At 50.9% G+C, this 25,930-nt stretch overlaps 1 long non-coding RNA gene across 3 annotated transcripts in view; it reads right to left on the reverse strand.

Moving 5' to 3' along the window:
* Window positions 1-23,648, reverse strand: part of LOC139240829 (uncharacterized) — a 163,507-nt gene extending 139,859 nt beyond the window's left edge. For all 3 annotated transcript variants that reach the window (XR_011588742.1, XR_011588743.1, XR_011588741.1), the window contains exon 1: window positions 23,336-23,648. This is a non-coding gene — a long non-coding RNA (uncharacterized lncRNA). The remainder of the gene's footprint in view (window positions 1-23,335) is intronic.
* Between the last annotated feature and the right edge of the window lie 2,282 nt (window positions 23,649-25,930).

The following is a 25,930-nucleotide window of genomic DNA, read 5'->3' on the forward strand; positions in this document are numbered from 1 at the left end:
GGATTCTAAACCGGGAATGTACATGGGGATTCTAACCCGGGAATGTACATGGGGATACTAACCCGGGAATGTACATGGGGATACTAACCCTACTAACTCGGGAATGTACATGGGGATTCTAACCCGGGCATGTACATGCGGATACTAACCCGGGAATGTACATGGGGATACTAACCCGGGAATGTGCATGGGGATACTAACCCTGGGAATGTACATGGGGATTCTAACCCGGGAATGTACATGGGGATTCTAACCCTGGGAATGTACCTGAGGATATTAACCCGGGAATGTACATGGGGATATTAACCCTGGAATGTACATGGGGATTCTAACCCGGGAATGTACATGGGGATTCTAACCCGGGAATGTAAATGCTGATTCTAACCCGGGAATGTACATGGGGATTCTAACCCGGGAATGTACATGGGGATGCAACCCGGGAATGTACATGGGGATGCAACCCGGGAATGTACATGGGGATTCTAACCCGGGAATGAACATGGGTATTCTAACCCGGGAATGCACATGGGGATTCTAACCCGGGAATGCACATGGGGATTCTAACCCTGGAATGTACATGGGGATTCTAACCCTGGAATGTACATGGGGATTCTAACCCGGGAGTGGACATGGGGATTCTAACCCGGGAATGTACATGGGGATTCTAACCCTGGGAATGTACCTGAGGATATTAACTCGGGAATGTACATGGGGATACTAACCCTGGAATGAACATGGGGATTTTAACCCGGGAATGTACATGGGGATTCTAACCTGGGAATGTACATGGGGATTCTAACCCAGGAATGTACATGGGGATTCTAACCCTGGGAATGTACATGGGGATTTTAACCCGGGAATGAACATGGGGATACAAACCCGGGAATGTACATGGGGATACTAACCCTACTAACCCGGGAATGTACATGGGGATTCTAACCCGGGAATGTGCATGGGGATACTAACCCTGGGAATGTACATGGGGATTCTAACCCGGGAATGTACATGGGGATTCTAACCCTGGGAATGTACCTGAGGATATTAACCCGGGAATGTACATGGGGATATTAACCCTAGAATGTACATGGGGATACTAACCCGGGAATGTACATGGGGATACTAACCCGGGAATGTCCATGGGGATACTAACCAGTGTATCTACATGGGGATTCTAACCCGGGAATGTACATGGGGATTGTATCCCGGCAATGTACGTGGGGATTCTAACCCGGGAATGTACGTGGGGATACTAACCCGGGAATAGACATGGGGATTCTAACCCGGGAATGGACATGGGGATTCTAACCCTGGGAATGTACATGGGGATTCCAACCCTGGGAATGTACATGGGGATACTAACCTGGGAATGTGCATGGGGATTCTAACCCGGGAATGTACATGGGGATTGTAACCCGGGAATGTACATGGGGATACTAACCCGGGAATGTAAATGGGGATACTAACCCTACTAACCCGGGAATGTACATGGGGATTCTAACCCGGGAATGTACATGGGGATACTAACCCGGGAATGTGCATGGGGATACTAACCCTGGGAATGTACATGGGGATTCTAACCCGGGAATGTACATGGGGATTCTAACCCTGGGAATGTACCTGAGGATATTAACCCGGGAATGTACATGGGGATATTAACCCTGGAATGTACATGGGGATAATAACCGGGAATGTACATGGGGATACTAACCCGGGAATGTACATGGGGATACTAACCCGGGAATGTCCATGGGGATACTAACCCGGGAATGTCCATGGGGATACTAACCCTGGAATGAACATGGGGATTTTAACCCGGGAATGTACATGGGGATTCTAACCCGGGAATGTACATGGGGATTCTAACCCAGGAATGTACATGGGGATTCTAACCCTGGGAATGTACATGGGGATTTTAACCCGGGAATGAACATGGGGATTCTAACCCGGGAATGTACATGGGGATTCTAACCCGGGAATGTACATGGGGATTCTAACCCGGGAATGTACATGGGGATTCTAACCCGGGAATGTACATGGGGATTCTTACCCGGGAATGTACATGGGGATTCTAACCTGGGCGTGTACATGGTGATTGTTACCCTGGGAGTGTACATGGTGATTCCAACCCTGGGAATGTACATGGGGATATTAACCCGGGAATGTACATGGGGCTATTAACCCGGCAATGTACATGGGAATACTAACCGGGAATGCACATGGCGATACTAACCCTGGGAATGTACATGGGGATTCTAACCCGGGAATGTACATGGGGATTCTAACCCGGGAATGGACATGGGGATTCTAACCCTGGGAATGTACATGGGGATTCCAACCCTGGGAATGTACATGGGGATACTAACCTGGGAATGTGCATGGGGATTCTAACCCGGGAATGTACATGGGGATTCTAACCCGGGAATGTACATGGGGATACTAACCCGGGAATGTACATGGGGATACTAACCCTACTAACTCGGGAATGTACATGGGGATTCTAACCCGGGCATGTACATGCGGATACTAACCCGGGAATGTACATGGGGATACTAACCCGGGAATGTGCATGGGGATACTAACCCTGGGAATGTACATGGGGATTCTAACCCGGGAATGTACATGGGGATTCTAACCCTGGGAATGTACCTGAGGATATTAACCCGGGAATGTACATGGGGATATTAACCCTGGAATGTACATGGGGATTCTAACCCGGGAATGTACATGGGGATTCTAACCCGGGAATGTACATGCGGATTCTAACCCGGGAATGTACATGGGGATTCTAACCCGGGAATGTACATGGGGATGCAACCCGGGAATGTACATGGGGATATTAACCCTGGAATGAACATGGGGATTTTAACCCGGGAATGTACATGGGGATTCTAACCCGGGAATGCACATGGGGATTCTAACCCTGGGAATGTACCTGAGGATATTAACCCGGGAATGTACATGGGGATATTAACCCTGGAATGTACATGGGGATTCTAACCCGGGAATGTACATGGGGATACTAACCCGGGAATGTACATGGGGATTCTTACCCTGGGAATGTACATGGGAATCTAACCCTGGGAGTGTACATGGTGATTCTAACCCTGGGAATGTGCATGGGGATTCTAACCCTGGGAATGTGCATGGGGATTCTAACCCAGGAATGTACATGGGGATTCTAACCCGGGAATGTACATGGGGATTCTAACCCGCGAGTGTACATGGTGATTCTAACCCTGGGAATGTACCTGAGGATATTAACCCGGGAATGTACATGGGGATATTAACCCTGGAATGAACATGGGGATTTTAACCCGGGAATGTACATGGGGATTCTAACCCGGGAATGTACATGGGGATTCTAACCCAGGAATGTACATGGGGATTCTAACCCAGGGAATGTACATGGGGATTTTAACCCGGGAATGAACATGGGGATACTAACCTGGGCGTGTACATGGTGATTGTTACCCTGGGAGTGTACATGGTGATTCCAACCCTGGGAATGTACATGGGGATATTAACCCGGGAATGTACATGGGGCTATTAACCCGGCAATGTACATGGGAATACTAACCGGGAATGCACATGGCGATACTAACCCTGGGAATGTACATGGGGATTCTAACCCGGGAATGTACATGGGGATTCTAACCCGGGAATGGACATGGGGATTCTAACCCTGGGAATGTACATGGGGATTCCAACCCTGGGAATGTACATGGGGATACTAACCTGGGAATGTGCATGGGGATTCTAACCCGGGAATGTACATGGGGATTCTAACCCGGGAATGTACATGGGGATACTAACCCGGGAATGTACATGGGGATACTAACCCGGGAATGTACATGGGGATACTAACCCTACTAACTCGGGAATGTACATGGGGATTCTAACCCGGGCATGTACATGCGGATACTAACCCGGGAATGTACATGGGGATACTAACCCGGGAATGTGCATGGGGATACTAACCCTGGGAATGTACATGGGGATTCTAACCCGGGAATGTACATGGGGATTCTAACCCTGGGAATGTACCTGAGGATATTAACCCGGGAATGTACATGGGGATATTAACCCTGGAATGTGCATGGGGATTCTAACCCGGGAATATACATGGGGATTCTAACCCGGGAATGTAAATGCTGATTCTAACCCGGGAATGTACATGGGGATTCTAACCCGGGAATGTACATGGGGATTCTAACCCGGGAATGTACATGGGGATGCAACCCGGGAATGTACATGGGGATTCTAACCCGGGAATGAACATGGGTATTCTAACCCGGGAATGCACATGGGGATTCTAACCCGGGAATGCACATGGGGATTCTAACCCTGGAATGTACATGGGGATTCTAACCCTGGAATGTACATGGGGATTCTAACCCGGGAGTGGACATGGGGATTCTAACCCGGGAATGTACATGGGGATTCTAACCCTGGGAATGTACCTGAGGATATTAACTCGGGAATGTACATGGGGATACTAACCCTGGAATGAACATGGGGATTTTAACCCGGGAATGTACATGGGGATTCTAACCTGGGAATGTACATGGGGATTCTAACCCAGGAATGTACATGGGGATTCTAACCCTGGGAATGTACATGGGGATTTTAACCCGGGAATGAACATGGGGATACAAACCCGGGAATGAACATGGGGATACTAACCCTACTAACCCGGGAATGTACATGGGGATTCTAACCCGGGAATGTACATGCGGATACTAACCCGGGAATGTGCATGGGGATACTAACCCTGGGAATGTACATGGGGATTCTAACCCGGGAATGTACATGGGGATTCTAACCCTGGGAATGTACCTGAGGATATTAACCCGGGAATGTACATGGGGATATTAACCCTGGAATGTACATGGGGATACTAACCCGGGAATGTACATGGGGATACTAACCCGGGAATGTCCATGGGGATACTAACCAGTGTATCTACATGGGGATTCTAACCCGGGAATGTACGTGGGGATTCTAACCCGGGAATGGACATGGGGATTCTAACCCGGGAATGTACATGGGGATTCTAACCCGGGAATGTACATGGGGATTCTAACCCAGGAATGTACATGAGGATTCTAACCCGGGAATGTACATGGGGATTCTAACCCGCGAGTGTACATGGTGATTCTAACCCTGGGAATGTACCTGAGGATATTAACCCGGGAATGTACATGGGGATATTAACCCTGGAATGAACATGGGGATTTTAACCCGGGAATGTACATGGGGATTCTAACCCGGGAATGTACATGGGGATTCTAACCCAGGAATGTACATGGGGATTCTAACCCTGGGAATGTACATGGGGATTTTAACCCGGGAATGAACATGGGGATTCTAACCCGGGAATGTACATGGGGATTCTAACCCGGGAATGTACATGGGGATTCTAACCCGGGAATGTACATGGGGATTCTTACCCGGGAATGTACATGGGGATTCTAACCTGGGCGTGTACATGGTGATTGTTACCCTGGGAGTGTACATGGTGATTCCAACCCTGGGAATGTACATGGGGATATTAACCCGGGAATGTACATGGGGCTATTAACCCGGCAATGTACATGGGAATACTAACCGGGAATGCACATGGCGATACTAACCCTGGGAATGTACATGGGGATTCTAACCCGGGAATGTACATGGGGATTCTAACCCGGGAATGGACATGGGGATTCTAACCCTGGGAATGTACATGGGGATTCTAACCCTGGGAATGTACATGGGGATTCCAACCCTGGGAATGTACATGGGGATTCTAACCCGGGAATGTACATGGGGATTCTAACCCGGGAATGTACATGGGGATACTAACCCGGGAATGTACATGGGGATACTAACCCTACTAACTCGGGAATGTACATGGGGATTCTAACCCGGGAATGTACATGGGGATTCTAACCCGGGAATGTACATGGGGATTCTAACCCGGGAATGTACATGAGGATTCTAACCCGGGAATGTACATGAGGATTCTAACCCTGGGAATGTACCTGAGGATATTAACCCGGGAATGTACATGGCGATTTTAACCCTGGAATGAACATGGGGATTTTAACCCGGGAATGTACATGGGGATTCTAACCCGGGAATGTACATGGGGATTCTAACCCAGGAATGTACATGGGGATTCTAACCCTGGGAATGTACATGGGGATTTTAACCCGGGAATGAACATGGGGATTCTAACCCGGGAATGTACATGGGGATTCTAACCCGGGAATGTACATGGGGATTCTAACCCGGGAATGTACATGGGGATTCTTACCCGGGAATATACATGGGGATACTAACCTGGGAGTGTACATGGTGATTGTTACCCTGGGAGTGTACATGGTGATTCCAACCCTGGGAATGTACATGGGGATATTAACCCGGGAATGTACATGGGGCTATTAACCCGGCAATGTACATGGGAATACTAACCGGGAATGCACATGGCGATACTAACCCTGGGAATGTACATGGGGATTCTAACCCGGGAATGTACATGGGGATTCTAACCCGGGAATGGACATGGGGACTTTAACCCTGGGAATGTACATGGGGATTCCAACCCTGGGAATGTACATGGGGATACTAACCTGGGAATGTGCATAGGGATTCTAACCCGGGAATGTACATGGGGATTGTAACCCGGGAATGTACATGGGGATACAAACCCGGGAATGTACATGGGGATACTAACCCTACTAACCCGGGAATGTACATGGGGATTCTAACCCGGGAATGTACATGCGGATACTAACCCGGGAATGTGCATGGGGATACTAACCCTGGGAATGTACATGGGGATTCTAACCCGGGAATGTACATGGGGATTCTAACCCTGGGAATGTACCTGAGGATATTAACCCGGGAATGTACATGGGGATATTAACCCTGGAATGTACATGGGGATACTAACCCGGGAATGTACATGGGGATACTAACCCGGGAATGTCCATGGGGATACTAACCAGTGTATCTACATGGGGATTCTAACCCGGGAATGTACATGGGGATTGTATCCCGGCAATGTACGTGGGGATTCTAACCCGGGAATGTACGTGGGGATACTAACCCGGGAATAGACATGGGGATTCTAACCCGGGAATGGACATGGGGATTCTAACCCTGGGAATGTACATGGGGATTCCAACCCTGGGAATGTACATGGGGATACTAACCTGGGAATGTGCATGGGGATTCTAACCCGGGAATGTACATGGGGATTGTAACCCGGGAATGTACATGGGGATACTAACCCAGGAATGTACATGGGGATACTAACCCTACTAACCCGGGAATGTACATGGGGATTCTTACCCGGGAATGTACATGGGGATACTAACCCGGGAATGTGCATGGGGATACTAACCCTGGGAATGTACATGGGGATTCTAACCCGGGAATGTACATGGGGATTCTAACCCTGGGAATGTACCTGAGGATATTAACCCGGGAATGTACATGGGGATATTAACCCTGGAATGTACATGGGGATAATAACCGGGAATGTACATGGGGATACTAACCCGGGAATGTACATGGGGATACTAACCAGGGTATCTACATGGGGATTCTAACCCGGGAATGTACATGGGGATTGTATCCCGGCAATGTACGTGGGGATTCTAACCCGGGAATGTACGTGGGGATTCTAACCCGGGAATGGACATGGGGATTCTAACCCGGGAATGTACATGGGGATTCTAACCCGGGAATGTACATGGGGATTCTAACCCGGGAATGTACATGAGGATTCTAACCCGGGAATGTACATGGGGATTCTAACCCGCGAGTGTACATGGTGATTCTAACCCTGGGAATGTACCTGAGGATATTAACCCGGGAATGTACATGGGGATATTAACCCTGGAATGAACATGGGGATTTTAACCCGGGAATGTACATGGGGATTCTAACCCGGGAATGTACATGGGGATTCTAACCCAGGAATGTACATGGGGATTCTAACCCTGGGAATGTACATGGGGATTTTAACCCGGGAATGAACATGGGGATACTAACCTGGGCGTGTACATGGTGAGTGTTACCCTGGGAGTGTACATGGTGATTCCAACCCTGGGAATGTACATGGGGATATTAACCCGGGAATGTACATGGGGCTATTAACCCGGCAATGTACATGGGAATACTAACCGGGAATGCACATGGCGATACTAACCCTGGGAATGTACATGGGGATTCTAACCCGGGAATGTACATGGGGATTCTAACCCGGGAATGGACATGGGGATTCTAACCCTGGGAATGTACATGGGGATTCCAACCCTGGGAATGTACATGGGGATACTAACCTGGGAATGTGCATGGGGATTCTAACCCGGGAATGTACATGGGGATTCTAACCCGGGAATGTACATGGGGATACTAACCCGGGAATGTACATGGGGATACTAACCCTACTAACTCGGGAATGTACATGGGGATTCTAACCCGGGCATGTACATGCGGATACTAACCCGGGAATGTACATGGGGATACTAACCCGGGAATGTGCATGGGGATACTAACCCTGGGAATGTACATGGGGATTCTAACCCGGGAATGTACATGGGGATTCTAACCCTGGGAATGTACCTGAGGATATTAACCCGGGAATGTACATGGGGATATTAACCCTGGAATGTACATGGGGATTCTAACCCGGGAATGTACATGGGGATTCTAACCCGGGAATGTAAATGCTGATTCTAACCCGGGAATGTAAATGCTGATTCTAACCCGGGAATGTACATGGGGATTCTAACCCGGGAATGTACATGGGGATGCAACCCGGGAATGTACATGGGGATGCAACCCGGGAATGTACATGGGGATTCTAACCCGGGAATGAACATGGGTATTCTAACCCGGGAATGCACATGGGGATTCTAACCCGGGAATGCACATGGAGATTCTAACCCTGGAATGTACATGGGGATTCTAACCCTGGAATGTACATGGGATTCTAACCCGGGAGTGGACATGGGGATTCTAACCCGGGAATGTACATGGGGATTCTAACCCTGGGAATGTACCTGAGGATATTAACTCGGGAATGTACATGGGGATACTAACCCTGGAATGAACATGGGGATTTTAACCCGGGAATGTACATGGGGATTCTAACCTGGGAATGTACATGGGGATTCTAACCCAGGAATGTACATGGGGATTCTAACCCTGGGAATGTACATGGGGATTTTAACCCGGGAATGAACATGGGGATACAAACCCGGGAATGTACATGGGGATACTAACCCTACTAACCCGGGAATGTACATGGGGATTCTAACCCGGGAATGTACATGCGGATACTAACCCGGGAATGTGCATGGGGATACTAACCCTGGGAATGTACATGGGGATTCTAACCCGGGAATGTACATGGGGATTCTAACCCTGGGAATGTACCTGAGGATATTAACCCGGGAATGTACATGGGGATATTAACCCTAGAATGTACATGGGGATACTAACCCGGGAATGTACATGGGGATACTAACCCGGGAATGTCCATGGGGATACTAACCAGTGTATCTACATGGGGATTCTAACCCGGGAATGTACATGGGGATTCTAACCCTGGAATGAACATGGGGATTTTAACCCGGGAATGTACATGGGGATTCTAACCCGGGAATGTACATGGGGATTCTAACCCAGGAATGTACATGGGGATTCTAACCCTGGGAATGTACATGGGGATTTTAACCCGGGAATGAACATGGGGATTCTAACCCGGGAATGTACATGGGGATTCTAACCCGGGAATGTACATGGGGATTCTAACCCGGGAATGTACATGGGGATTCTTACCCGGGAATATACATGGGGATACTAACCTGGGAGTGTACATGGTGATTGTTACCCTGGGAGTGTACATGGTGATTCCAACCCTGGGAATGTACATGGGGATATTAACCCGGGAATGTACATGGGGCTATTAACCCGGCAATGTACATGGGAATACTAACCGGGAATGCACATGGCGATACTAACCCTGGGAATGTACATGGGGATTCTAACCCGGGAATGTACATGGGGATTCTAACCCGGGAATGGACATGGGGACTTTAACCCTGGGAATGTACATGGGGATTCCAACCCTGGGAATGTACATGGGGATACTAACCTGGGAATGTGCATAGGGATTCTAACCCGGGAATGTACATGGGGATTGTAACCCGGGAATGTACATGGGGATACAAACCCGGGAATGTACATGGGGATACTAACCCTACTAACCCGGGAATGTACATGGGGATTCTAACCCGGGAATGTACATGCGGATACTAACCCGGGAATGTGCATGGGGATACTAACCCTGGGAATGTACATGGGGATTCTAACCCGGGAATGTACATGGGGATTCTAACCCTGGGAATGTACCTGAGGATATTAACCCGGGAATGTACATGGGGATATTAACCCTGGAATGTACATGGGGATACTAACCCGGGAATGTACATGGGGATACTAACCCGGGAATGTCCATGGGGATACTAACCAGTGTATCTACATGGGGATTCTAACCCGGGAATGTACATGGGGATTGTATCCCGGCAATGTACGTGGGGATTCTAACCCGGGAATGTACGTGGGGATACTAACCCGGGAATAGACATGGGGATTCTAACCCGGGAATGGACATGGGGATTCTAACCCTGGGAATGTACATGGGGATTCCAACCCTGGGAATGTACATGGGGATACTAACCTGGGAATGTGCATGGGGATTCTAACCCGGGAATGTACATGGGGATTGTAACCCGGGAATGTACATGGGGATACTAACCCAGGAATGTACATGGGGATACTAACCCTACTAACCCGGGAATGTACATGGGGATTCTTACCCGGGAATGTACATGGGGATACTAACCCGGGAATGTGCATGGGGATACTAACCCTGGGAATGTACATGGGGATTCTAACCCGGGAATGTACATGGGGATTCTAACCCTGGGAATGTACCTGAGGATATTAACCCGGGAATGTACATGGGGATATTAACCCTGGAATGTACATGGGGATAATAACCGGGAATGTACATGGGGATACTAATCCGGGAATGTACATGGGGATACTAACCTGGGTATCTACATGGGGATTCTAACCCGGGAATGTACATGGGGATTGTATCCCGGCAATGTACGTGGGGATTCTAACCCGGGAATGTACGTGGGGATTCTAACCCGGGAATGGACATGGGGATTCTAACCCGGGAATGTACATGGGGATTCTAACCCGGGAATGTACATGGGGATTCTAACCCGGGAATGTACATGAGGATTCTAACCCGGGAATGTACATGGGGATTCTAACCCGCGAGTGTACATGGTGATTCTAACCCTGGGAATGTACCTGAGGATATTAACCCGGGAATGTACATGGGGATATTAACCCTGGAATGAACATGGGGATTTTAACCCGGGAATGTACATGGGGATTCTAACCCGGGAATGTACATGGGGATTCTAACCCAGGAATGTACATGGGGATTCTAACCCTGGGAATGTACATGGGGATTTTAACCCGGGAATGAACATGGGGATACTAACCTGGGCGTGTACATGGTGAGTGTTACCCTGGGAGTGTACATGGTGATTCCAACCCTGGGAATGTACATGGGGATATTAACCCGGGAATGTACATGGGGCTATTAACCCGGCAATGTACATGGGAATACTAACCGGGAATGCACATGGCGATACTAACCCTGGGAATGTACATGGGGATTCTAACCCGGGAATGTACATGGGGATTCTAACCCGGGAATGGACATGGGGATTCTAACCCTGGGAATGTACATGGGGATTCCAACCCTGGGAATGTACATGGGGATACTAACCTGGGAATGTGCATGGGGATTCTAACCCGGGAATGTACATGGGGATTCTAACCCGGGAATGTACATGGGGATACTAACCCGGGAATGTACATGGGGATACTAACCCTACTAACTCGGGAATGTACATGGGGATTCTAACCCGGGCATGTACATGCGGATACTAACCCGGGAATGTACATGGGGATACTAACCCGGGAATGTGCATGGGGATACTAACCCTGGGAATGTACATGGGGATTCTAACCCGGGAATGTACATGGGGATTCTAACCCTGGGAATGTACCTGAGGATATTAACCCGGGAATGTACATGGGGATATTAACCCTGGAATGTACATGGGGATTCTAACCCGGGAATGTACATGGGGATTCTAACCCGGGAATGTAAATGCTGATTCTAACCCGGGAATGTAAATGCTGATTCTAACCCGGGAATGTACATGGGGATTCTAACCCGGGAATGTACATGGGGATGCAACCCGGGAATGTACATGGGGATGCAACCCGGGAATGTACATGGGGATTCTAACCCGGGAATGAACATGGGTATTCTAACCCGGGAATGCACATGGGGATTCTAACCCGGGAATGCACATGGAGATTCTAACCCTGGAATGTACATGGGGATTCTAACCCTGGAATGTACATGGGATTCTAACCCGGGAGTGGACATGGGGATTCTAACCCGGGAATGTACATGGGGATTCTAACCCTGGGAATGTACCTGAGGATATTAACTCGGGAATGTACATGGGGATACTAACCCTGGAATGAACATGGGGATTTTAACCCGGGAATGTACATGGGGATTCTAACCTGGGAATGTACATGGGGATTCTAACCCAGGAATGTACATGGGGATTCTAACCCTGGGAATGTACATGGGGATTTTAACCCGGGAATGAACATGGGGATACAAACCCGGGAATGTACATGGGGATACTAACCCTACTAACCCGGGAATGTACATGGGGATTCTAACCCGGGAATGTACATGCGGATACTAACCCGGGAATGTGCATGGGGATACTAACCCTGGGAATGTACATGGGGATTCTAACCCGGGAATGTACATGGGGATTCTAACCCTGGGAATGTACCTGAGGATATTAACCCGGGAATGTACATGGGGATATTAACCCTAGAATGTACATGGGGATACTAACCCGGGAATGTACATGGGGATACTAACCCGGGAATGTCCATGGGGATACTAACCAGTGTATCTACATGGGGATTCTAACCCGGGAATGTACATGGGGATTGTATCCCGGCAATGTACGTGGGGATTCTAACCCGGGAATGTACGTGGGGATACTAACCCGGGAATAGACATGGGGATTCTAACCCGGGAATGGACATGGGGATTCTAACCCTGGGAATGTACATGGGGATTCCAACCCTGGGAATGTACATGGGGATACTAACCTGGGAATGTGCATGGGGATTCTAACCCGGGAATGTACATGGGGATTGTAACCCGGGAATGTACATGGGGATACTAACCCGGGAATGTAAATGGGGATACTAACCCTACTAACCCGGGAATGTACATGGGGATTCTAACCCGGGAATGTACATGGGGATACTAACCCGGGAATGTGCATGGGGATACTAACCCTGGGAATGTACATGGGGATTCTAACCCGGGAATGTACATGGGGATTCTAACCCTGGGAATGTACCTGAGGATATTAACCCGGGAATGTACATGGGGATATTAACCCTGGAATGTACATGGGGATAATAACCGGGAATGTACATGGGGATACTAACCCGGGAATGTACATGGGGATACTAACCCGGGAATGTCCATGGGGATACTAACCAGGGTATCTACATGGGGATTCTAACCCGGGAATGTACATGGGGATTGTATCCCGGCAATGTACGTGGGGATTCTAACCCGGGAATGTACGTGGGGATTCTAACCCGGGAATGGACATGGGGATTCTAACCCGGGAATGTACATGGGGATTCTAACCCGGGAATGTACATGGGGATTCTAACCCGGGAATGTACATGGGGATTCTAACCCGGGAATGTACATGGGGATTCTAACCCGCGAGTGTACATGGTGATTCTAACCCTGGGAATGTACCTGAGGATATTAACCCGGGAATGTACATGGGGATATTAACCCTGGAATGAACATGGGGATTTTAACCCGGGAATGTACATGGGGATTCTAACCCGGGAATGTACATGGGGATTCTAACCCAGGAATGTACATGGGGATTCTAACCCTGGGAATGTACATGGGGATTTTAACCCGGGAATGAACATGGGGATTCTAACCCGGGAATGTACATGGGGATTCTAACCCGGGAATGTACATGGGGATTCTAACCCGGGAATGTACATGGGGATTCTAACCCGGGAATGTACATGGGGATTCTTACCCGGGAATGTACATGGGGATTCTAACCTGGGCGTGTACATGGTGATTGTTACCCTGGGAGTGTACATGGTGATTCCAACCCTGGGAATGTACATGGGGATATTAACCCGGGAATGTACATGGGGCTATTAACCCGGCAATGTACATGGGAATACTAACCGGGAATGCACATGGCGATACTAACCCTGGGAATGTACATGGGGATTCTAACCCGGGAATGTACATGGGGATTCTAACCCGGGAATGGACATGGGGATTCTAACCCTGGGAATGTACATGGGGATTCCAACCCTGGGAATGTACATGGGGATACTAACCTGGGAATGTGCATGGGGATTCTAACCCGGGAATGTACATGGGGATTCTAACCCGGGAATGTACATGGGGATACTAACCCGGGAATGTACATGGGGATACTAACCCTACTAACTCGGGAATGTACATGGGGATTCTAACCCGGGCATGTACATGCGGATACTAACCCGGGAATGTACATGGGGATACTAACCCGGGAATGTGCATGGGGATACTAACCCTGGGAATGTACATGGGGATTCTAACCCGGGAATGTACATGGGGATTCTAACCCTGGGAATGTACCTGAGGATATTAACCCGGGAATGTACATGGGGATATTAACCCTGGAATGTACATGGGGATTCTAACCCGGGAATGTACATGGGGATTCTAACCCGGGAATGTACATGCGGATTCTAACCCGGGAATGTACATGGGGATTCTAACCCGGGAATGTACATGGGGATGCAACCCGGGAATGTACATGGGGATATTAACCCTGGAATGAACATGGGGATTTTAACCCGGGAATGTACATGGGGATTCTAACCCGGGAATGCACATGGGGATTCTAACCCTGGGAATGTACCTGAGGATATTAACCCGGGAATGTACATGGGGATATTAACCCTGGAATGTACATGGGGATACTAACCGGGAATGTACATGGGGATACTAACCCGGGAATGTACATGGGGATACTAACCCGGGAATGTACATGGGGATTCTTACCCTGGGAATGTACATGGGAATCTAACCCTGGGAGTGTACATGGTGATTCTAACCCTGGGAATGTGCATGGGGATTCTAACCCTGGGAATGTGCATGGGGATTCTAACCCAGGAATGTACATGGGGATTCTAACCCGGGAATGTACATGGGGATACTAACCCGCGAGTGTACATGGTGATTCTAACCCTGGGAATGTACCTGAGGATATTAACCCGGGAATGTACATGGGGATATTAACCCTGGAATGAACATGGGGATTTTAACCCGGGAATGTACATGGGGATTCTAACCCGGGAATGTACATGGGGATTCTAACCCAGGAATGTACATGGGGATTCTAACCCTGGGAATGTACATGGGGATTTTAACCCGGGAATGAACATGGGGATACTAACCTGGGCGTGTACATGGTGATTGTTACCCTGGGAGTGTACATGGTGATTCCAACCCTGGGAATGTACATGGGGATATTAACCCGGGAATGTACATGGGGCTATTAACCCGGCAATGTACATGGGAATACTAACCGGGAATGCACATGGCGATACTAACCCTGGGAATGTACATGGGGATTCTAACCCGGGAATGTACATGGGGATTCTAACCCGGGAATGGACATGGGGATTCTAACCCTGGGAATGTACATGGGGATTCCAACCCTGGGAATGTACATGGGGATACTAACCTGGGAATGTGCATGGGGATTCTAACCCGGGAATGTACATGGGGATTCTAACCCGGGAATGTACATGGGGATACTAACCCGGGAATGTACATGGGGATACTAACCCTACTAACTCGGGAATGTACATGGGGATTCTAACCCGGGCATGTACATGCGGATACTAACCCGGGAATGTACATGGGGATACTAACCCGGGAATGTGCATGGGGATACTAACCCTGGGAATGTACATGGGGATTCTAACCCGGGAATGTACATGGGGATTCTAACCCTGGGAATGTACCTGAGGATATTAACCCGGGAATGTACATGGGGATATTAACCCTGGAATGTGCATGGGGATTCTAACCCGGGAATGTACATGGGGATTCTAACCCGGGAATGTAAATGCTGATTCTAACCCGGGAATGTACATGGGGATTCTAACCCGGGAATGTACATGGGGATGCAACCCGGGAATGTACATGGGGATGCAACCCGGGAATGTACATGGGGATTCTAACCCGGGAATGAACATGGGTATTCTAACCCGGGAATGCACATGGGGATTCTAACCCGGGAATGCACATGGGGATTCTAACCCTGGAATGTACATGGGGATTCTAACCCTGGAATGTACATGGGGATTCTAACCCGGGAGTGGACATGGGGATTCTAACCCGGGAATGTACATGGGGATTCTAACCCTGGGAATGTACCTGAGGATATTAACTCGGGAATGTACATGGGGATACTAACCCTGGAATGAACATGGGGATTTTAACCCGGGAATGTACATGGGGATTCTAACCTGGGAATGTACATGGGGATTCTAACCCAGGAATGTACATGGGGATTCTAACCCTGGGAATGTACATGGGGATTTTAACCCGGGAATGAACATGGGGATACAAACCCGGGAATGTACATGGGGATACTAACCCGGGAATGTACATGGGGATTCTAACCCGGGAATGTACATGCGGATACTAACCCGGGAATGTGCATGGGGATACTAACCCTGGGAATGTACATGGGGATTCTAACCCGGGAATGTACATGGGGATTCTAACCCTGGGAATGTACCTGAGGATATTAACCCGGGAATGTACATGGGGATATTAACCCTGGAATGTACATGGGGATACTAACCCGGGAATGTACATGGGGATACTAACCCGGGAATGTCCATGGGGATACTAACCAGTGTATCTACATGGGGATTCTAACCCGGGAATGTACATGGGGATTGTATCCCGGCAATGTACGTGGGGATTCTAACCCGGGAATGTACGTGGGGATACTAACCCGGGAATAGACATGGGGATTCTAACCCGGGAATGGACATGGGGATTCTAACCCTGGGAATGTACATGGGGATTCCAACCCTGGGAATGTACATGGGGATACTAACCTGGGAATGTGCATGGGGATTCTAACCCGGGAATGTACATGGGGATTGTAACCCGGGAATGTACATGGGGATACTAACCCGGGAATGTACATGGGGATACTAACCCTACTAACCCGGGAATGTACATGGGGATTCTAACCCGGGAATGTACATGGGGATACTAACCCGGGAATGTGCATGGGGATACTAACCCTGGGAATGTACATGGGGATTCTAACCCGGGAATGTACATGGGGATTCTAACCCTGGGAATGTACCTGAGGATATTAACCCGGGAATGTACATGGGGATATTAACCCTGGAATGTACATGGGGATAATAACCGGGAATGTACATGGGGATACTAACCCGGGAATGTACATGGGGATACTAACCCGGGAATGTCCATGGGGATGCTAACCAGGGTATCTACATGGGGATTCTAACCCGGGAATGTACATGGGGATTGTATCCCGGCAATGTACGTGGGGATTCTAACCCGGGAATGTACGTGGGGATTCTAACCCGGGAATGGACATGGGGATTCTAACCCGGGAATGTACATGGGGATTCTAACCCGGGAATGTACATGGGGATTCTAACCCAGGAATGTACATGAGGATTCTAACCCGGGAATGTACATGGGGATTCTAACCCGCGAGTGTACATGGTGATTCTAACCCTGGGAATGTACCTGAGGATATTAACCCGGGAATGTACATGGGGATATTAACCCTGGAATGAACATGGGGATTTTAACCCGGGAATGTACATGGGGATTCTAACCCGGGAATGTACATGGGGATTCTAACCCAGGAATGTACATGGGGATTCTAACCCTGGGAATGTACATGGGGATTTTAACCCGGGAATGAACATGGGGATTCTAACCCGGGAATGAACATGGGGATTCTAACCCGGGAATGTACATGGGGATTCTAACCCGGGAATGTACATGGGGATTCTTACCCGGGAATGTACATGGGGATTCTAACCTGGGCGTGTACATGGTGATTGTTACCCTGGGAGTGTACATGGTGATTCCAACCCTGGGAATGTACATGGGGATATTAACCCGGGAATGTACATGGGGCTATTAACCCGGCAATGTACATGGGAATACTAACCGGGAATGCACATGGCGATACTAACCCTGGGAATGTACATGGGGATTCTAACCCGGGAATGTACATGGGGATTCTAACCCGGGAATGGACATGGGGATTCTAACCCTGGGAATGTACATGGGGATTCTAACCCTGGGAATGTACATGGGGATTCCAACCCTGGGAATGTACATGGGGATACTAACCTGGGAATGTGCATGGGGATTCTAACCCGGGAATGTACATGGGGATTCTAACCCGGGAATGTACATGGGGATACTAACCCGGGAATGTACATGGGGATTCTAACCCTGGGAATGTACCTGAGGATATTAACCCGGGAATGTACATGGGGATATTAACCCTGGAATGTACATGGGGATTCTAACCCGGGAATGTACATGGGGATTCTAACCCGGGAATGTACATGCGGATTCTAACCCGGGAATGTACATGGGGATTCTAACCCGGGAATGTACATGGGGATGCAACCCGGGAATGTACATGGGGATGCAACCCGGGAATGAACATGGGGATTCTAACCCGGGAATGCACATGGGGATTCTAACCCGGGAATGCACATGGGGATTCTAACCCTGGAATGTACATGGGGATTCTAACCCTGGAATGTACATGGGGATTCTAACCCGGGAGTGGACATGGGGATTCTAACCCGGGAATGTACATGGGGATTCTAACCCGGGAGTGTACATGGTGATTCTAACCCTGGGAATGTACCTGAGGATATTAACTCGGGAATGTACATGGGGATACTAACCCTGGAATGAACATGGGGATTTTAACCCGGGAATGTACATGGGGATTCTAACCTGGGAATGTACATGGGGATTCTAACCCAGGAATGTACATGGGGATTCTAACCCTGGGAATGTACATGGGGATTTTAACCCGGGAATGAACATGGGGATTCTAACCCGGGAATGTACATGGGGATTCTAACCCGTGAATGTACATGGGGATTCTAACCCGGGAATGTACATGGGGATTCTTACCCGGGAATATACATGGGGATACTAACCTGGGAGTGTACATGGTGATTGTTACCCTGGGAGTGTACATGGTGATTCCAACCCTGGGAATGTACATGGGGATATTAACCCGGGAATGTACGTGGGGCTATTAACCCGGCAATGTACATGGGAATACTAACCGGGAATGCACATGGCGATACTAACCCTGGGAATGTACATGGGGATTCTAACCCGGGAATGTACATGGGGATTCTAACCCGGGAATGGACATGGGAATTCTAACCCTGGGAATGTACATGGGGATTCCAACCCTGGGAATTACATGGGGATACTAACCTGGGAATGTACATGGGGATTCTAACCCTGGAATGTACATGGGGATTCTAACCCGGGAATGTACATGGGGATACTAACCCGGGAATGTACATGGGGATACTAACCCTACTAACCGGGGAATGTACATGGGGATTCTAACCCGGGAATGTACATGCGGATACTAACCCGGGAATGTACATGGGGATACTAACCCGGGAATGTGCATGGGGATACTAACCCTGGGAATGTACATGGGGATTCTAACCCGGGAATGCACATGGGGATTCTAACCCTGGGAATGTACCTGAGGATATTAACCCGGGAATGTACATGGGGATATTAACCCTGGAATGTACATGGGGATACTAACCGGGAATGTACATGGGGATACTAACCCGGGAATGTACATGGGGATACTAACCCGGGAATGTACATGGGGATTCTTACCCTGGGAATGTACATGGGAATCTAACCCTGGGAGTGTACATGGTGATTCTAACCCTGGGAATGTGCATGGGGATTCTAACCCTGGGAATGTGCATGGGGATTCTAACCCAGGAATGTACATGGGGATTCTAACCCTGGGAATGTACATGGGGATTCTAACCCGGGAATGAACATGGGGATTCTAACCCGGGAATGAACATGGGGATTTTAACCCGGGAATGTACATGGGGATTCTAACCCGGGAATGTACATGGGGATTCTAACCCGGGAATGTACATGGGGATTCTAACCCGGGAATGAACATGGGGATTCTAACCCGGGAATGTACATGGGGATTCTAACCCGGGAATGTACATGGGGATTCTAACCCGGGAATGTACATGGGGATTCTAACCCGGGAATGTACATGGGGATTCTAACCCGGGAATGTACATGGGGATTCTAACCCGGGAGTGTACATGGTGATTCTAACCCTGGGAATGTACCTGAGGATATTAACCCGGGAATGTACATGGGGATATTAACCCTGGAATGAACATGGGGATTTTAACCCCGGAATGTACAGGGGATTCTAACCCGGGAATGTACATGGGGATTCTAACCCAGGAATGTACATGGGGATTCTAACCCTGGGAATGTACATGGGGATTTTAACCCGGGAATGAACATGGGGCTATTAACCCGGCAATGTACATGGGAATACTAACCGGGAATGCACATGGCGATACTAACCCTGGGAATGTACATGGGGATTCTAACCCGGGAATGTACATGGGGATTCTAACCCGGGAATGGACATGGGGATTCTAACCCTGGGAATGTACATGGGGATTCCAACCCTGGGAATGTACATGGGGATACTAACCTGGGAATGTACATGGGTATTCTAACCCGGGAATGTACATGCGGATACTAACCCGGGAATGTACATGGGGATTCTAACCCTACTAACCCGGGAATGTACATGGGGATACTAACCCGGGAATGTACATGGGGATACTAACCCGGGAATGTGCATGGGGATACTAACCCTGGGAATGTACATGGGGATTCTAACCCGGGAATGTACATGGGGATTCTAACCCTGGGAATGTACCTGAGGATATTAACCCAGGAATGTACATGGGGATATTAACCCTGGGAATGTGCATGGGGATTCTAACCCTGGGAATGTGCATGGGGATTCTAACCCAGGAATGTACATGGGGATTCTAACCCTGGGAATGTACATGGGGATTCTAACCCGGGAATGAACATGGGGATTCTAACCCGGGAATGAACATGGGGATTCTAACCCGGGAATGAACATGGGGATTCTAACCCGGGAATGTACATGGGGATTCTAACCCGGGAATGTACATGGGGATTCTAACCCGGGAATGTACATGGGGATGCAACCCGGGAATGAACATGGGGATTCTAACCCGGGAATGTACATGGGGATTCTAACCCGGGAATGTACATGGGGATTCAAACCCGGGAATGGACATGGGGATTCTAACCCGGGAATGGACATGGGGATTCTAACCCGGGAATGGACATGGGGATTCTAACCCGGGAATGGACATGGGGATTCTAACCCGGGAATGGACATGGGGATTCTAACCCGGGAATGGACATGGGGATTCTAACCCGGGAATGGACATGGGGATTCTAACCCGGGAATGGACATGGGGATTCTAACCCGGGAATGGACATGGGGATTCTAACCCGGGAATGGACATGGGGATTCTAACCCGGGAATGGACATGGGGATTCTAACCCGGGAATGGACATGGGGATTCTAACCCGGGAGTGTACATGGTGATTCTAACTCTGGGAATGTACCTGAGGATATTAACCCGGGAATGTACATGGGGATATTAACCCTGGAATGTACATGGGGATACTAACCGGGAATGTACATGGGGATACTAACCCGGGAATGTACATGGGGATAATAACCCGGGAATGTACATGGGGATACTAACCCTGGGGATGCACATGGGGATTCTAACCCTGGGAGTGTACATGGTGATTCTCACCCTGGGAGTGTACATGGTGATTCTAACCCTGGGAATGTGCATGGGGATTCTAACCCTGGGAATGTGCATGGGGATTCTAACCCGGGAATGTACATGGGGATTCTATCCCGGGAATGAACATGGGGATTCTAACCCGGGAATGAACATGGGGATTTTAACCCGGGAATGTACATGGGGATTCTAACCCGGGAATGTACATGGGGATTCTAACCCGGGAATGTACATGGGGATTCTAACCCGGGAATGTACATGGGGATTCTAACCCGGGAATGTACATGGGGATTCAAACCCGGGAATGTACATGGGGATTCTAACCCGGGAATGGACATGGGGATTCTAACCCGGGAATGGACATGGGGATTCTAACCCGGGAATGGACATGGGGATTCTAACGCGGGAATGGACATGGGGATTCTAACCCGGGAATGGACATGGGGATTCTAACCCGGGAATGGACATGGGGATTCTAACCCGGGAATGGACATGGGGATTCTAACCCGGGAATGGACATGGGGATTCTAACCCGGGAATGGACATGGGGATTCTAACCCGGGAATGGACATGGGGATTCTAACCCGGGAGTGTACATGGTGATTCTAACTCTGGGAATGTACCTGAGGATATTAACCCGGGAATGTACATGGGGATATTAACCCTGGAATGTACATGGGGATACTAACCGGGAATGTACATGGGGATATTAACCCTGGAATGTACATGGGGATACTAACCGGGAATGTACATGGGGATACTAACCCGGGAATGTACATGGGGATTCTAACCCGGGAATGTACATGGGGATTCTAACCCGGGAAAGTACATGGGGATACTAACCCAGGAATGTACATGGGGATACTAACCCTGGGACCCAGTCGTGTGGTTCATTATAATTGTGTGGGAGGTGAACCATAAGCTCGGCACTGACCAGCACCTTTAGAAGAAATGTTGAGAAATCAGATGCGTGCAGCGTGTGAATAAAATAAGTGATGCAATTATTTCCCCTCCCGGACACTAAGACCCAGTTGGGAACAGACACTGAAGCCCCGCCTACTGTTTGTTCGTGGCTGCACATGCGCTGTGTTGTCCTACTCACCGGATCAAGATGGCGGCGCTCTGAACCTTCCTACACCAAGATGGCGGCCGTTAGCCTGGGCCTGTTGCCGGGAGAAAGCCCCGAGCTGCAAACGGGTGTGTTCAGGTTATTATTGCGGGCTTGCGGCGTCCATCTCCAGGACCATCACTCACCTCCGCTCCGCCCAGTGCCGGGGTGAGGCGGCTCTCTCTGCCCGCCGAGCCCCCTCTGATGCCCCATGTCCCGGTCCCGGGCCCACCATTGACGCTGCGGTGTGAGCCTGGGACAGCGGGAGTGGGTGAGGAGCAGGGGAGCCGCGGACCCGCTGTCCAGCGAGTGACGGCACTGAGAGAGGGGCGGGGCCTCACCCACCAACCGCTCCCGCGCGAGCGGCTCACGGCGGGCTGTGATTGGCGGGTCCGCGAGCATGCGCGGGAGGTGGGGCCTGAGCCCAGAGCGGCTTCAGAAAGTTCCAGAGCGTCCGACAGTGAGGCAATGAGGGGGCGGGGCCCAGTTTGAGGCAGAGGGGGCGGGGCCCGGTGTGAGGGGCCGGGGCCCGGTGTGAGGGAGGGAGGGGCCGGGGCCCGGTGTGAGGGAGGGAGGGGGCGGGGCCCGGTGTGAGGGAGGGAGGGGGCGGGGCCCGGTGTGAGGGAGGGAGGGGGCGGGGCCCAGTGTGAGGGAGCGGGCGGGACCCGGTGGGAGGGAGCGGGCGGGAACCGGTGTGAGGGGGGGAGGGGCCGGGACCCGGTTTGAGGGGGGGAGAGGCCGGGTCCCGGTGTGAGGGAGGGGGCGGGTCCCGGTGTGAGGGAGGGGGCGGGGCCCGGTGTGAGGGAGTGAGGGGACGGGGCCCGGTGTGAGGGAGTGAGGGAGGGGGCGGGACTCGGTGTGAGGGGGCGAGGCCCGGTGTGAGGGAGGGGGCGGGGCCCGGTGTGAGGGAGGGGGCGGGGCCCGGTGTGAGGGAGTGAGGGGGCGGGGCCCGGTGTGAGGGAGTGAGGGGGCGGGGCCCGGTGTGAGGGAGTGAGGGGGCGGGGCCCGGTGTGAGGGAGGGAGGGGGCGGGGCCCGGTGTGAGGGAGGGAGGGAGGGGGCGGGACTCGGTGTGAGGGGGCGAGGCCCGGTGTGAGGGAGGGAGGGAGGGGCCGGGGCCCGGTGTGAGGGAGGGAGGGGCCGGGTGTGAGGGAGGGAGGGGCCGGGGCCCGGTGTGAGGGAGGGGGCGGGGCCCGGTGTGAGGGGGCGGGGCCCGGTGTGAGGGAGTGAGGGGGCGGGGCCCGGTGTGAGGGAGTGAGGGGCGGGGCCTGGTGTGAGGGAGGGGGCGGGGCCCGGTGTGAGGGAGGGAGGGGGTGGGGCCCGGTGTGAGAGAGTGAGGGGGCGGGGCCCGGTGTGAGGGAGGGAGGGGGTGGGACCCGGTGTGAGGGAGTGAGGGGGCGGGGATCGGTGTGAGGGAGTGAGGAGCGGGGCCCGGTGTGAGGGAGGGGGCGGGGCCCGGTGTGAGGGGGCGGAGCCCTGTGTTAGGGAGGGGCGGGGCCCGCTGTGAGTGAGTGAGTGGCCGGGGCCCGGTGTGAGGGAGGGGGCGGGGCCCGGTGTGAGGGAGGGGGCGGGGCTCGGTGCGAGGGAGTGAGGGGGCAGGGCCCGGTGTGAGGGACTGAGGGTGCGGGGCCCGGTGTGAGGGAGGGGGCGGGGCCCGGTGTCAGTGAGTGAGTGATGTGAGGGAGTGAGAGAGTGACAGACAGACACAGAACTTTACAAAGTGACATCAAGGACCTTCCTCCCTCAGAAGGTCAGGAGCAGGTGACAGCTCCATTCCTGCTCCGAAGATTTGGAAGCTTCCTGTGCCGGCCTGTAGCAGGAGCTGGAGAACATCGCGGCCTGTGCTGACAAGTGGCAGCTAATCCTCAGACTGATCAATAGCCAGCAATGGCCACCTCCTCTCATTCAGCATTGTCCAACATCAGTAACCCCGGAGTCAGCATTGACCAGAAGCTTCAGTCAAGCTGCATCTCAATAATGTGGTTCCAAGAGCAGGGCAGGGGCTGGGTGCTGTGATGTGGGGCTCAGATTGTGACTCCTCAATGTCTCTGCACCATCTACAAGTCTCAGTCAGGAGTGTGCTGGAATACTCAGCACTGACTGAGTTAGGAGCAGCTGCAACAACAGCAAGTAGCTCAACACGTAATGTTACTCAGCTGTGTAATGTTCCCGGACTGGGAAATATTACTCTGCTGGGTTAATGTTACCGGGGCCGGGGTTAATCTTACCGGGGCTGGGTTAATGTTACCGGCCGGGGTTAATGTTACCGGGGCCGGGTTAATGTTACCGGGGCCGGGGTTAATGTTCTAACCCGGGAATGTACATGGGGATTCTAACCCGGGAATGTACATGGGGATTCAAACCCGGGAATGTACATGGGGATTCTAACCCGGGAATGGACATGGGGATTCTAACCCGGGAATGGACATGGGGATTCTAACCCGGGAATGGACATGGGGATTCTAACCCGGGAATGGACATGGGGATTCTAACCCGGGAATGGACATGGGGATTCTAACCCGGGAATGGACATGGGGATTCTAACCCGGGAATGGACATGGGGATTCTAACCCGGGAATGGACATGGGGAT

This window comes from Pristiophorus japonicus, chromosome X, assembly GCF_044704955.1.
Source record: "Pristiophorus japonicus isolate sPriJap1 chromosome X, sPriJap1.hap1, whole genome shotgun sequence".
NCBI lineage: Eukaryota > Metazoa > Chordata > Chondrichthyes > Pristiophoridae > Pristiophorus > Pristiophorus japonicus.